At 44.0% G+C, this 12789-nt stretch overlaps 1 pseudogene; it reads left to right on the top strand.

Annotated features, from left to right (window-relative positions):
- LOC138643203 (zinc finger protein 271-like) overlaps positions 1 to 12387 on the top strand; it is a 93100-nt pseudogene extending 80713 nt beyond the window's left edge.
- Positions 12388 to 12789: the final 402 nt, after the last annotated feature.

Genomic DNA, 12789 nt, shown 5'->3' with positions numbered 1-12789 from the left:
ATAGCGTTCTTAAAGGAAAACTTTGCTGCTTGTGTTTTTTTTCATTTATGGTTCCATTAATTTTGTATGATTCGTAATTCCATGTAATCCGTTTCCTGCATTGCACCGTTTCGTCCCAGGACTGTGGCTGTTGGAGGTATACAGCCATTTGTTGTGTTACCCTGCTCCTCTGGAGACCCTCTACCTCCCTTTCTTGGTCTCCTGAGCCTTGCATATCAGAGGTGCGCCCACTCTAAGTGACCCCCTGCTTCCTATGTGCAGTAATAGCTCTCTTACCCCAATTTTGCCACAATTTTTTGCAGTCGTTGGTAAAAGATTGGATGTTGTTTTTTTTCCACAAGATATGAAGCAAAATGAAACATTGTCTTGAGTGTCTGGATGAACCAGATGAGCTTTTATCCTATTAAAGGCCTGTTTTCCCTCCCATCACATCGCTCTGGAAGGTCAGGAGAATCGACACGACAGAGGGGATCCGGACAACAAGGACATGAACCTACTGAAGAAAAGGGCAGAACCTCTCCCCCGCATCAGTTGGTTTCCTGTCCTTGAGTGGCACCTGTACCTGGAGAATTGGGTGCGGAAACCTGGGGGGGGGGGGTGCGAGACTTGCCAAGGGCCCGCCTGGTTGCCTGGAAGAGCAGCTCAGTGCTTGTGTGCTTGTAGCAGCGGTGTTGAGTCCTGGAGGTGCCGCAGGATCGCATGCGGATGACAGCAGCAGAGACTTTCCATGTTCCTGCCGGCCTCTGCATTGTCCCAGGTCTGCACATGCACGGGGCGTGCTGGGAGTGGCGCTCTGATGACCAGCATGCCGGTAACTTCTGGTCCAGAAGAGAGAACTTCACTTCTGAGGGGTCCGGAGGAGACGTCTACATGAAACTGTTGGCTGGTCCCTCTTTTTAAATGGGGTTGTTACCTCCACAGAGTGAGTTTTGCTCCTGCTCTCCTTTCCACTATGGCTGTGGAGGAGCGGCAGCGTCAGAGTAGGCGCATCCATGACTGCCACCCGAGTGACAGAAGAAGTGACAGTAAGACCAGCCAGAGAAGCAGAGCGGATCCACCGCCTCCACGGGAGATCTATCGTGTGATTTGATCCAGCGTCCAGATACGGTAAACTTACTAAGCGACTGAGTGATCTTTGTGAAAGTTCTCGTTGGTAATAAGGTCCCTCTTCTTCTTGTTGTTTAATTACTAGAAAAGACCTAACAAATGCAGCACAAAGCTTAAAGATGAGTCGTGTGCGCTTTTCATGGAGTCATTACCCAGCTCATGGCGGAAGAAATTGCCCAGCATGTGCCAGAAATTCCAACCCCAAAACGTTGTGCCATGAAGTCTCATAAATGGTTTTTTATTAGAGTATTAAATAAACAATGCAGAGTAACTCTGTACGTCGAGTCCAGAAAACTACTTGTGAGGAATTCCCGTATTTGGCCGTGGATTTAAAATCCGTAATTAGGGCAGAAGTTTGATTTCCTATGACCCAAATCCATGAAGAAAGTGATAGACAGGGGAAGAAAGAAAACCAGGATAGTATCATCTGATTCGGAGGCATTAGTGAAGTCAGAAGGTGAATGTGGATCTGATTTTTTTTTTTCTTCATCTTCATCCTCTGATGGTGGTACAGGGGGTAGACCGGGCTTCCCAGTGGTCAAAGCTGTAAGGGCTACCATGCTAAAAACCTCAGGTCAGTACAGGATATTGTGTTCGGGGGGTTAGAGCAGAAGAAGAGGCAAACCTTCCCAATAAGTGAAAAAAAAAATAAAATGTAAGCGCTCATTTAGGCTACGTTCACATTTGCGTTGTTGGGCGCAGCGTCGGCGACGCGATGCAACCAACAACGCATGTACACAGCGCAGCGTTTTGCGACGCATGCGTTGTCATAAGATCCTACAGATCAGGAATTTCGGCGCAGGGAAAACACTACAAGTAGCGTCCTCTGCGCCCTGTCTTGTGCGTCTATATGACGCATGCGTCGTAAAACGCAGTACAACGCATACCAGCGCATGTCCAAGCGCCCCCCATGTTAAAGATAGGGGCGCATGACGCATGCGTCGGTATGCGTCGCCAACGCTGTGCCCAACAACGCAAATGTGAACATAGCCTTAAAAAGGAATGGACCAAACAGAAATTAAAGGTTCACTACACTAGTCTTCAAAGACAAGTTACCCCTCTGCAGAGGAAGAAACAGCCCCGTGGGATAAAGTTCCAAAGATAGATGTAGCAGTAGCCAAATCATCCAGAAAATCAATGTTACCCCTTTGAAGACCTGGGTGTCCTGAAAGATTCTTTGGCTAGGAAGGCTGATGAATACCTAAGGCATTACTGGGAATCCTCGGTGGAAACCCAGAAACCGGCGATCTAGACGGCAACTAAGAGATGGATAAAAGATCTTGACCAATTTACCATTGTTGCAGGAGCAGCAGCCTTTCTTGCAGTTTCCTCAGCAGACTCTGTGAGGTTGGCGGCCAAGTCAGCGGGCCTCTCTAATGCCGCTCCGCGGGCGCTATGACTACAATGTTGGCCGGGGGGATGTCCAGTCTAAAACCTAGTTATGTTCCATCCTGTGTGCTGGAGAGTATTTGTTTGGTCAGGTTCTGGGCGAGATCCTGGCAAAGCTGGTGTTAGAGAGAAGGGATTTTCCAGTGTTTCCATCCCAGAGTACGAAAGGTTCTTTTGGAGGATGAGGTACAACCGGAAAATGCCTCCTCAAGAAAAATGGTAAGACAAAAGGGGGGGGAGAGAAGAGGTTTCATATTTTGGAGTTTTTCCTCAGGGGAAAGAAAGTCATACCAGTGACGCCGTTCCCCGGTTAGGAAGAAGACTATAACTCTTCCTCCCTGCCTAAGCAAGAATTTTGTCCGATGGCTGAAAACATCCAAGCTAATTCCATCAAAAGTTCAGTCTTATTTTATCTTGGACTCAGTGAGTCAGACTTGTTCCCGACCAGAAGAGAAAATGCATAAAGTGGCAGTCTTGGTATCCCACCATGACACTCAGGAAGGCCATGTTATTGTTGTTGGGGACTTTGACCTCATGTATCCCAGCAGGACTATGGGCCCAATTGCAGCCAGAGATCCCGATAGACAAAAGACAGCTGAGATGGTGTTTCTGAAAGAAAGTCTTCTTCAGTGGAAGCCAATGTCCTCTTATGGTGACTAAGCGTAGACCATCTGTCATTAGCAGTTCCATGAATATCAGATTACAGGTGCAAGCAGAAGTGGATGGGGAGCGCATCAAAGACACTGTGTAGTCCAGGGTGTTTGGTCACAACGTGAGGAGTTCCTCCAATATGAAAGAATAATTTTTTCGCATTTCTCCGAAGCGGTCATGTTCCTATCCTGTCGGACAATTCAATAACTGTCACTTCCATCAACTATCAAGGGTGAAGATCTCACTCCCTGATGGCCGCTATGGAGGACATTTTCCAGATGTCAGAAAACCATCTCTTGTCAATAACCGCATTCTACATAAAATGGAAAGCCAACGACAAGGCAAACTTCCTAAGCCTCAATCGACGAAGATGGTCAATGGACCCTTAAATCAACAGTTTTTCAGCGGATAGGAGCCTTTTGGGCCTGTCAAGTATAGACTTGTTCGCAAACAGGCGGAACAGGAAGGTAAATAAATTCTGCTGGCTCAATCCCACGGATAAACCTCATGCAGATGCTTTCCGGATTTCATGGAGCATCAATCTAGCCTATGCGTTCCTCCAGTAATGCAGATCTCAGCCTTAGGGGTTAATCCCCCCCCTTTTACGCAGGTTTTGGAAAGGAGGGTTATTCAAAGACCAGATCCGACCTTCACCTCAAAAGTAGCCATAAAATTTCATAGGAGTCAGGAGATAATTCTTCCCTCCTTTTGTATTAATCCTAGGAACCCAAAGGAGGAAAGATTCCATACACTTGGCTGTAAGAAGGGCTTTAATAAATTACATGTTAGTAATGGAACAATAGAGGAAGAGACGGCCATTCTTTATTTCGTCCCAGAGTGCTAAGAAAGGCCTTAAAGTCTTGAGGTGTACCCTAGCCAGATGGATTATGGAAGCCATTGGGTTAGCCGCCGCCTCTAGTGGTGTATCCGTTCCAGAGCATTAAAGCTCATTCTACTTGAGATGTCGCAACTTCTTGTGCAGAGAAGGTGGAGGTGTCCATCGATCAGATATGTAAGGCCGCAGCATGGTCCTCTCCTTCAGCCTTCTATAAGCACTGTAGGCTTGATCCGACCTCTGCTGCGGACAAATCCTTTGGGAGATGGGTTCTACCAGTGGTGGTCCCTACCTAGGGTAGATGTGGTTTCTCTGTTAATCTCTTGTGTGGTGTTGTCATGGGGAAAGGAAAAGACCGTGTTTACTTACCTGTAATGGTGTGCACTAATAGAATTTTAGGTGAATAGTCCAGGTGGTGTTGTATCTTATGGCTGGTGATGGTACATGCATATAACTGCCTTGGAGGTCCTCTCATGCTCTGTAGCCCAACTGATGCGGGGGAGACGTTCTGCCTTTGTGTTCAGTAGGTTCCTGTCCTTGATGGGTGGATCCCTCTCTTGTGTGGTGCTGCCGTGGGCTCTGGAAAATCCCATTACCGGTAAGTAATTTTCATATTGTTTCAAAATGCTGAGGTTTAGCTGCGATTTTTGAAAAATTGTTGCCAAAAAAAAGGCACCAACTTTTTTGTGTAAAAGCTAGCCTACAGGTGTACAAGATGATTTTTGGATCTTTACAGCGATATGAGGGTTTGCTTTTTTGCAGGACGAGTTGTCCTTTTAAAGGACAGTATCAATTTTATCTTGTGATGTACTGGACACCAAGTACGGAGAAATTGCAAAAAAAAAAACACACAATTTCACAATTGCTTTTGGTATTTTCTTCTTTCTTTTTTTAGTTTAATGAAGAAAAATCTCAAATTCATGCGGAGAAAAAAAGGCTTTGCTTTCCGAAACTCATAGTTTTTTTGTTTCTGGGTCGATGGGGCTGTGTGAGCTCATGTTGGTTTTTTTTTTTGTTTGTTTGTGTGTTTTTTTTTTTTTTTTTTAAGCTCCTTGAGGGGTCTAATTTCCAATATGGTGTCACTTGTGAAGGGTTTAGGCACGTCAAGGGCTCTGCAGACGCGACATGACATCCGCTCTCGATTCCAGCCAATTTTGCGTTGAAAACATCAAACGGCGCTCCTTCCCTTCTGAGCTCTGCCATGCACCCAAACTATAGTTTCCCCCCACATATGGAGTATTGGTATACTTTGCTCAACAAATGTTGGGGTCCATTTTTTTTCCTGTTACCCTCTTCTGAAAATAAAGAAAAATGTGGGTCTAAAGTTAAATGTTTATTTTTTCCTTCCACGTTGCTTCAGTTCCTGTGAAGCACCTGAAAAGTTAATAAACTTCTTGAATGTGCTTTTGAGTACCTTTTTTAAGGTGTGCATTTTTTAGAATGGTGTTACTTTTGGGTATTTTCAGTCATATAGACCCCTCAAAGTGACTTAATGTGATAAAAAATGGTTTGTAAATTTTGTTGTAAAAATGAGAAATCGCCTTTAACGCTTATAACGTCCTAATAAAAGTCTTAAATGGTGCTGATGTAAAGTCGACATGTGGGAAATGTTAAGTATTCTGTGTGTTATACGGTACCTGATTTAAAGGGATAAAACTCAGTATGACAATTGCAAAAATGTCCCCAAATTTCCCATCCCCCCCAATAAATGCAAGTCATATCATAGAAATGTTACCGCTATCATGAAGTGCAATATGTCACAAGGAAATAGTCTCAGAATCACCGGGATCTGTTGGACCTCCAGAGTTCCGACCTCCTAAAGGGACAGTGGTCAGAATTGTAAAATTTGGCCTGGTCAGTATGGTGAAAACAGGCTCAGGGGTGAGGGAGCTAAAGGGAATCTGTTGGCAGCTTATTTTCTATGTGATCTGATGGCACTGTGAGGTAGGGACAAAGACCCCAATTCCAGCGATGTATCACTTACCATATTTTGCGGACTATAAGACGCACCCCAAATTTTACTAAGGAAAATAAGGAAAAAATGTTTTTAATAAATTAGTGGTGTGCTTACCGGGGACAGGCGGCGGGGTCGCAGCTACAGGAAGCGGCGGTATCAGGAGTGCAGTGATGCTGCGGGCTCCGGGCCGAGAGGAGTGGGTGTTCGGCGGTGCAAGGCTTGGGCGGGCCTCGGGCTTTCACAAAAATGTCGTCGGTGCAGTCCCTGCACCTTCCCATTCTTTTCACTGCGGTGGACTTCAGAAAAATGGCAGCCAGAGACGGCGCATGCACAGATTGAGATCTCTGGAGCTGAGAAATTCGGTAGTTTACCGGCGGGAGTGACAGTGTACTCTGCTGCAGAGCTCAGTATAACACCACAGCTGCCTGTGTGCATTGTACAGTGATGGAGCTGCTGATCAGCGCTGGGTCGTGGCTGGACTACCTTACACGGGTCACCTTGTCCTGTAATGATGATCTCGTATTGATAAAACACTGTTCATTGAAGCAGAAAAACACAGCCTAGTCAGAGACACATCACTGGAATCTGGCTCTCTGCTCCTACATTATTCTGCTCTCAGATAACATAGCAAAAACCTTCTGACAGATTCCGTTTCAGGGTATTTTTAAAAAAAATATTTTTCCTTAAATGGAAAAGCCCATTTTTAAGCAGGAAAGTGAACCCGAGTTGGTATTAAAGGGCCCCTGTGTTAGTAGAGGACGATCTCTATTGCCAGTTAAGGTTGTAACGTTCACATCTAATATATAAAGCTGAATGTGTGTGTGTATGTGTATGTATGTCCGGGATTGGCATCTGCACCGTCGCAGCTACAGCCACAAAATTTTGCACAGTCACACGTCTGGACCCCGAGAGCGTCATAGGCTATGTTGTGAGACGCAATTTTAACCCCACGCGTTCCAATTCACCAAACAATTTTGCCCCTATCTACATAATGGGGAAAAAAGTGAAAGGAAAAGTTTTGGAGGCGTCGAAAATTCAACAGCCACCAAATCTTGCACAGTCACACGTCTGGACCCCGAGAGCGTCATAGGCTATGTTGTGAGGTGAAATTTTAACCCTGTGCTTTCCAATTCACCAAACAATTTTGCCCCTATCTACATAATGGGAAAAAATGAAAGGAAAAGTGTTGGAGGCAAATTGACAGCTGCCAGATGTGAACAAGGGGGATGTAAAGAGTGAGAGCGATGGCGCCAAAGAGTTTATACCGTACAGTTGCTAAGGTGGGACCCCGACATGGGATACTCACCACACACGGGGATATGAACACACACACAAAATGCGCCACACTACCACGTGCTTGAACACATATTACCCTCAGCACACATTTCACCACACATACACCAACCTCGCCACATAAAAGTCGAAACACAAAAGTCGCCGCTCAAAACTCGCCACGCGCCGGAACTCGCTACATGCAAAAACTAGGCTCTTGCAAAACTCGCCACAAGTGCAAAACTCACCTCATGGAAAACTCGCCACACGCAAAACTTGCATACGCGGAAAAATTGCCACATGCACAAAAGTTGCAACACATGCAAAATTTGCCTCACACAAAACTTGCACATACTCAAAAGGCACCACACAAAACTCGCCACGCGTAAAACTTGCTGCACACAAGTTGCTACACTAACATGTCACATGCAACTCGACACACAAAAAGTTGCTACACGCATGTTGCCACACAAAACTCATCTCACAAAAGTCGCTACATGCATGTCGCCACACGCAACTCAACACACACAACTTGACAAAAGAAACTCGCCCTAAAACACACACAAGTCTGGTCTTATCCTTCAAAAATAAAAATCTGATTAATAAGCAGACAAACTACAACAAATGTACCATATAGGAAATACGGCAGCTGTCAGTCACATGACCTGTCTATTATGTGTATGTGTGAGCTAATATATAATGCCACGGGCAGCACGGTGGCTCAGTGGATAGCACAGCAGCCTCGCAGCGCTGGAGTCCTGGGTTCAAGCCCCACTAAGGACAACATCTGCAAAGAGTTTGTATGTTCTCTCCGTGTTTGCGTGGGTTTCCTCCGGGTACTCCTGTTTCCTCCCACATTCCAAAGACATACTGATCTACATCTCTGGACCAGATATCACTTCCCTACTAACCAGAATCCCTCAATGTCTGTCTGCTATTTCATCCTTCTTCTCCACTAGATTTCTAAAACTTAACATGGACAAAACAGAATTCATCATCTTTCCCCCATCTCACGCGATCTCCCCAACGAACCTATCCATTACAGTAAACGGCTGCCCACTCTCCCCAGTCCCACAAGCCCGCTGTCTTGGGGTAATCCTTGACACTGATCTATCCTTTAAACCACATATCCAAACCCTTTCCACTTCCTGCCGCCTCCAACTCAAAAATATTTCACGGATCCGCACATTCCTAAACCAAGAATCTGCAAAAACCCTAGTCCATGCCCTCATCATCTCTCGCCTTGACTACTGTAACCTCCTGCTCTGTGGCCTCCCCTCTAACACTCTTGCACCCCTCCAATCTATTCTAAACTCTGCTGCCCGACTAATCCACCTGTCCCCCCGCTATTCCCCGGCCTCTCCCCTCTGTCAATCCCTGCACTGGCTCCCCATCACCCAGAGACTCCAGTACAAAAGCCTAACCATGACATATAAAGCCATCCACAACCTGTCTCCTCCATACATCTGTGACCTCGTCTCCCGGTACTTTCCTGCACGCAACCTCCGATCCTCACAAGATCTCCTTCTCTACTCCCCTATTATCTCCTCTTCCCACAATCGCATACAAGATTTCTCTCGTGCATCCCCCCTACTCTGGAATGCTCTACCACAACATATCAGACTCTCGCCTACCATCGAAACCTTCAAAAAGAACCTGAAGACCCACCTCTTCCGACAAGCCTACAACCTGCAGTAACCACCGATTGACCAAACCGCTGCACGGCCAGCTCTACCCTCACCTACTGTATCCTCACCCATCCCTTGTAGATTGTGAGCCCTCGCGGGCAGGGTCCTCTCTCCTCCTGTACCAGTTGTGACTTGTATTTTTCAAGATTATTGTACTTGTTTTATTATGTATACCCCTCCTCACATGTAAAGCGCCATGGAATAAATGGCGCTATAATAATAAATAATAATAATAATAATAGGGAATTTAGATTGTGAGCCCCAACGGGGACAGCGACGATAATGTGTGCAACCTGTAAAGCGCTGCTGAATATGTTAGCGCTATATAAAAATAAAGATGATTATTATTATTATTATTATTATTATTATACTGCCAGGGGAGGGCTTCCTGTTGGCTGGGGATTTATCAGGCTGCCAATTTATCTTACAAATACTGAGGTAAAAATACTGAGCAAATAACGTGTGAACAAGGTCTAATACAGGAGGAGATGACACACTGGTATATACTATATACAGGAGATTACACACAGGTATATACTATATACAGGAGAGATGACACACAGGTATATACTATATACAGGAGGAGATGACATACAGGGGGGTGATTTAAACTTTTATATTTTTAAACCTTTTTTTTATTTTTTTTTATTTTGGCATGCTTCAATAGCCTCCATAGGAGGCTAGAAACATGCACCACTCGATCGCCTCTGCTACGTAGAGGTGAAGTACAGACCACAGGGTGGCGCTCAAAGCAATCGGCCATCAACAACCATAAAGGTCTCAAGGAGACCTCTGGTTGTTATGGCAATGCACCGATGACCCCCGATCATGTGACGGGGGTCAGCAGTCCGAGCACCCCCAGCTGTGCTGCCGGGAACGCTAGTTAAATGCCGCTGTCAGCGTTTGACGGCGGCATTTAACTAGTTAATGGGCGCAGGCGGATTGCGATTCCGCTCGCGCTCATTGCGTGCACATGTCAGCTATACAAAACAGCTGACGTTGCGGCTTTGAGGTGGGCTCACCGCCGGAGCCCACCTCAGATCGGGGGTTCTACCACCTGACGTACTATTCCGTCAGCTGGCAGAAAGGGGGTTAATGGTTTGATCTCGAGCTATGGCAACTTGGATGAACAATGCGTAGGAAGATCGATGTTGTTGAAGTCTAGCTAGGTCCACCAGGGTCTTCTCCGACGTTATTTTGATAGTATTTAGCCATCCGGGTGCTGGTTGTTCCTCTTCCGCCTTGTTCCTTCTATTTTTCTGACCATGATGTCCTTCTCCTGTGATTGCTCTCTTCATAGGATGTGTGCACAGTAGACCAGTCGTAGCTTGGTGTTCCTCGCTTCCAGTGACCTGACTTGCTTCATATTTTCCAAAATTGATTTGTTTGTAGTATTGATAACATCCCTCTCCAGCGCCACATTTCGAAGGCCTCTTTTCTTCTTCCAGCCTAATATAAATGGTGTACATTTTATTTTAATTATTATTATTATTATTGTTGTTGTTTTTTGTAGATCATCTCATCCAGCACTACTCGGGAGAAAACATCATTACCGTTAATATACAACCAGGACCTGACAGTACAGATCAATCATGTAAGCTCCATAATAATGAAGAAGCTTCCTCTGATCAATCCCAGATTGCTACAAGTACAAGACAGAAAGCGGATAAGAAGTTTCACTGCAATGAATGTGGAAAACAGTTTACAAAAAGTTCAAGTCTTTGTACGCACAGAAAAATTCACATGAAGCAGAAGCCAAACCCAGATCATGGTAAATGTTTTACAGACAAATCAAATCAAGGTAAAAATGAGAGAATCCGCGTACTGGAAAAGCCATATCCATGTTCATTATGTGGGAAATATTTTACAACAAAACCAATACTTGTTAATCATCAAAAAATTCACACAGGAGAAAAGCCGTTTACCTGCTCAGATTGTGGGAAACGTTTTAGAAATAAATCGCATCTTGTTAGACACGAGCGAACCCACACCGGAGAGAAGCCGTATTCATGTTCACTCTGTGGGAAATGTTTTACAGGTAAACCAAATCTTGTTATACACGAAAGAATTCACACAGGAGAGAAGCCGTATTCATGTTCAATATGTGGGAAGTACTTTAGAGAGAAATCCAGTCTCTTTATACATAAGAGAAGTCACACAGGAGAGAAACCGTATTCTTGTTCACTCTGTGGGAAAAGCTTCCCAAAAAAATCATATCTGGTTAAACATGAGAGAATTCACACAGGGGAGAAGCCGCACTCATGTTCAGAATGTGGGAAATGCTTTACAAATAAGTCAGATCTTGTTAAACATGAGAGAATCCATACAGGAGAGAAGCCATACTCCTGTTCAGAATGTGGGAAATGCTTTACAGAAAAATCAAGTCTGGTTAAGCATGAGAAAATTCACACAGGAGTGAAGCCGTATTCCTGTTCAGTGTGCGGTAAGTTCTTTACAGATAAATCAAATTATGTTAAGCATATGAGAAGTCACACAGGAGAGAAGCCGTACTCATGTTCACTATGTGGGAAATGCTTTACGGATAAATCAAGTCTTGTGAAACATGACCGAAGTCATGCAGGAGAGAAGCTTTTTTGATGACCTGTATGTGAAAAATGTTTTTATAAGGAAATCCAATTTTAAAATTTCTCAAAGGATTCGCATTGAAAAGAAACCATGTTCTTGTATGTAATGTGGGAAATACCGGCATGTATAAGTATATAAGGGAACAATACAAATATCTCTCTGAGGATCTGTTTATACCAAGGAAGGTGACGATCACAAGGGGGCATCCTCTGCGTCTGGAGGAGAGAAGGTTTTTCCACCAACATAGAAGATTCTTTACTGTTAGGGCAGTGAGAATCTGGAATTCCTCGCCTGAGGAGGTGGTGATGGCGAACTCAGTCGAGGGGTTCAAGAGAGGCCTGGATTGTCTTACAATATTGTTACACTCCAGGATCTTACATGGCGAAGAACAATTTTCATGTTTATTTTAGTTTTTTTATATAGATTTTTTTTTTTTTTTTACAAATGTTAAATATTTACACTTTTTTATTAGAGGACTTGAACCTGCAATCATTTGGTCGCCTATATATTACTGCAGTGATGTAGAATTGCAGCCCTTCATTAAAGTGACCAATCCACTGCCCGTGTCCGAATGCTTAAATACCGTTGTCACGATTGATTGTGGCATCTAAGAGGTTATATTTCTGCAGAAAAATCCAGCTCACAGATGGAATCCCAAAAAAGTGCATTTTATTATCCAAGGTACATGAAGCAAAGATTAAAATTGTGTGTTCACAAAAGAGTGCAGGCATTTTCGATGCGTTTCGAGCGACATGCGCTCTTTGTCAAGATAAAGAGACAGTATAATACCAGTTTGTGTTGCCTTTACATTTTGCTCTGCAACAAGGTATTCCGTATGAGATACATTCCATGAAAAATATATACATGTTTTCTTAGATTGCATAATAAATAAATAACATTTATTTCTGACTCTTGTTTCTCTTTGTTGATGTGATACTTCAGTTTTCAGATATTGGAATTCCTTTTCTTTTACAGGATATTTATCCCAAAATTAGCAAAATATCAAAAGGATTTTCTACTAGATTTCATAGAATTAAAAAAAAAAAAAAAAAAAAGGGTCAACGCATGCCGGATTTACACGTAAATCCAAATCTGCACCTACAAAATTTTCACCTGCTTATAATTTAACACCTTCAATTTAAATGTTGTATTGCACCATTAACTCTTTGGAGAAAGAAGGACCGCTCCCTGTAGAACTTCATTCACACTACAGTTTCTCCAACTGAATAAACATAGCCCATACAAGGTACCATTAATGTAATGGTGCCGCTGAGACCAAAACCAGTGCACATGTCTCCTATAGG

This window comes from Ranitomeya imitator, chromosome 6, assembly GCF_032444005.1.
Source record: "Ranitomeya imitator isolate aRanImi1 chromosome 6, aRanImi1.pri, whole genome shotgun sequence".
In the NCBI taxonomy this organism is placed as follows: domain Eukaryota; kingdom Metazoa; phylum Chordata; class Amphibia; order Anura; family Dendrobatidae; genus Ranitomeya; species Ranitomeya imitator.
This window is presented reverse-complemented; position numbering and strand designations above follow the sequence as displayed.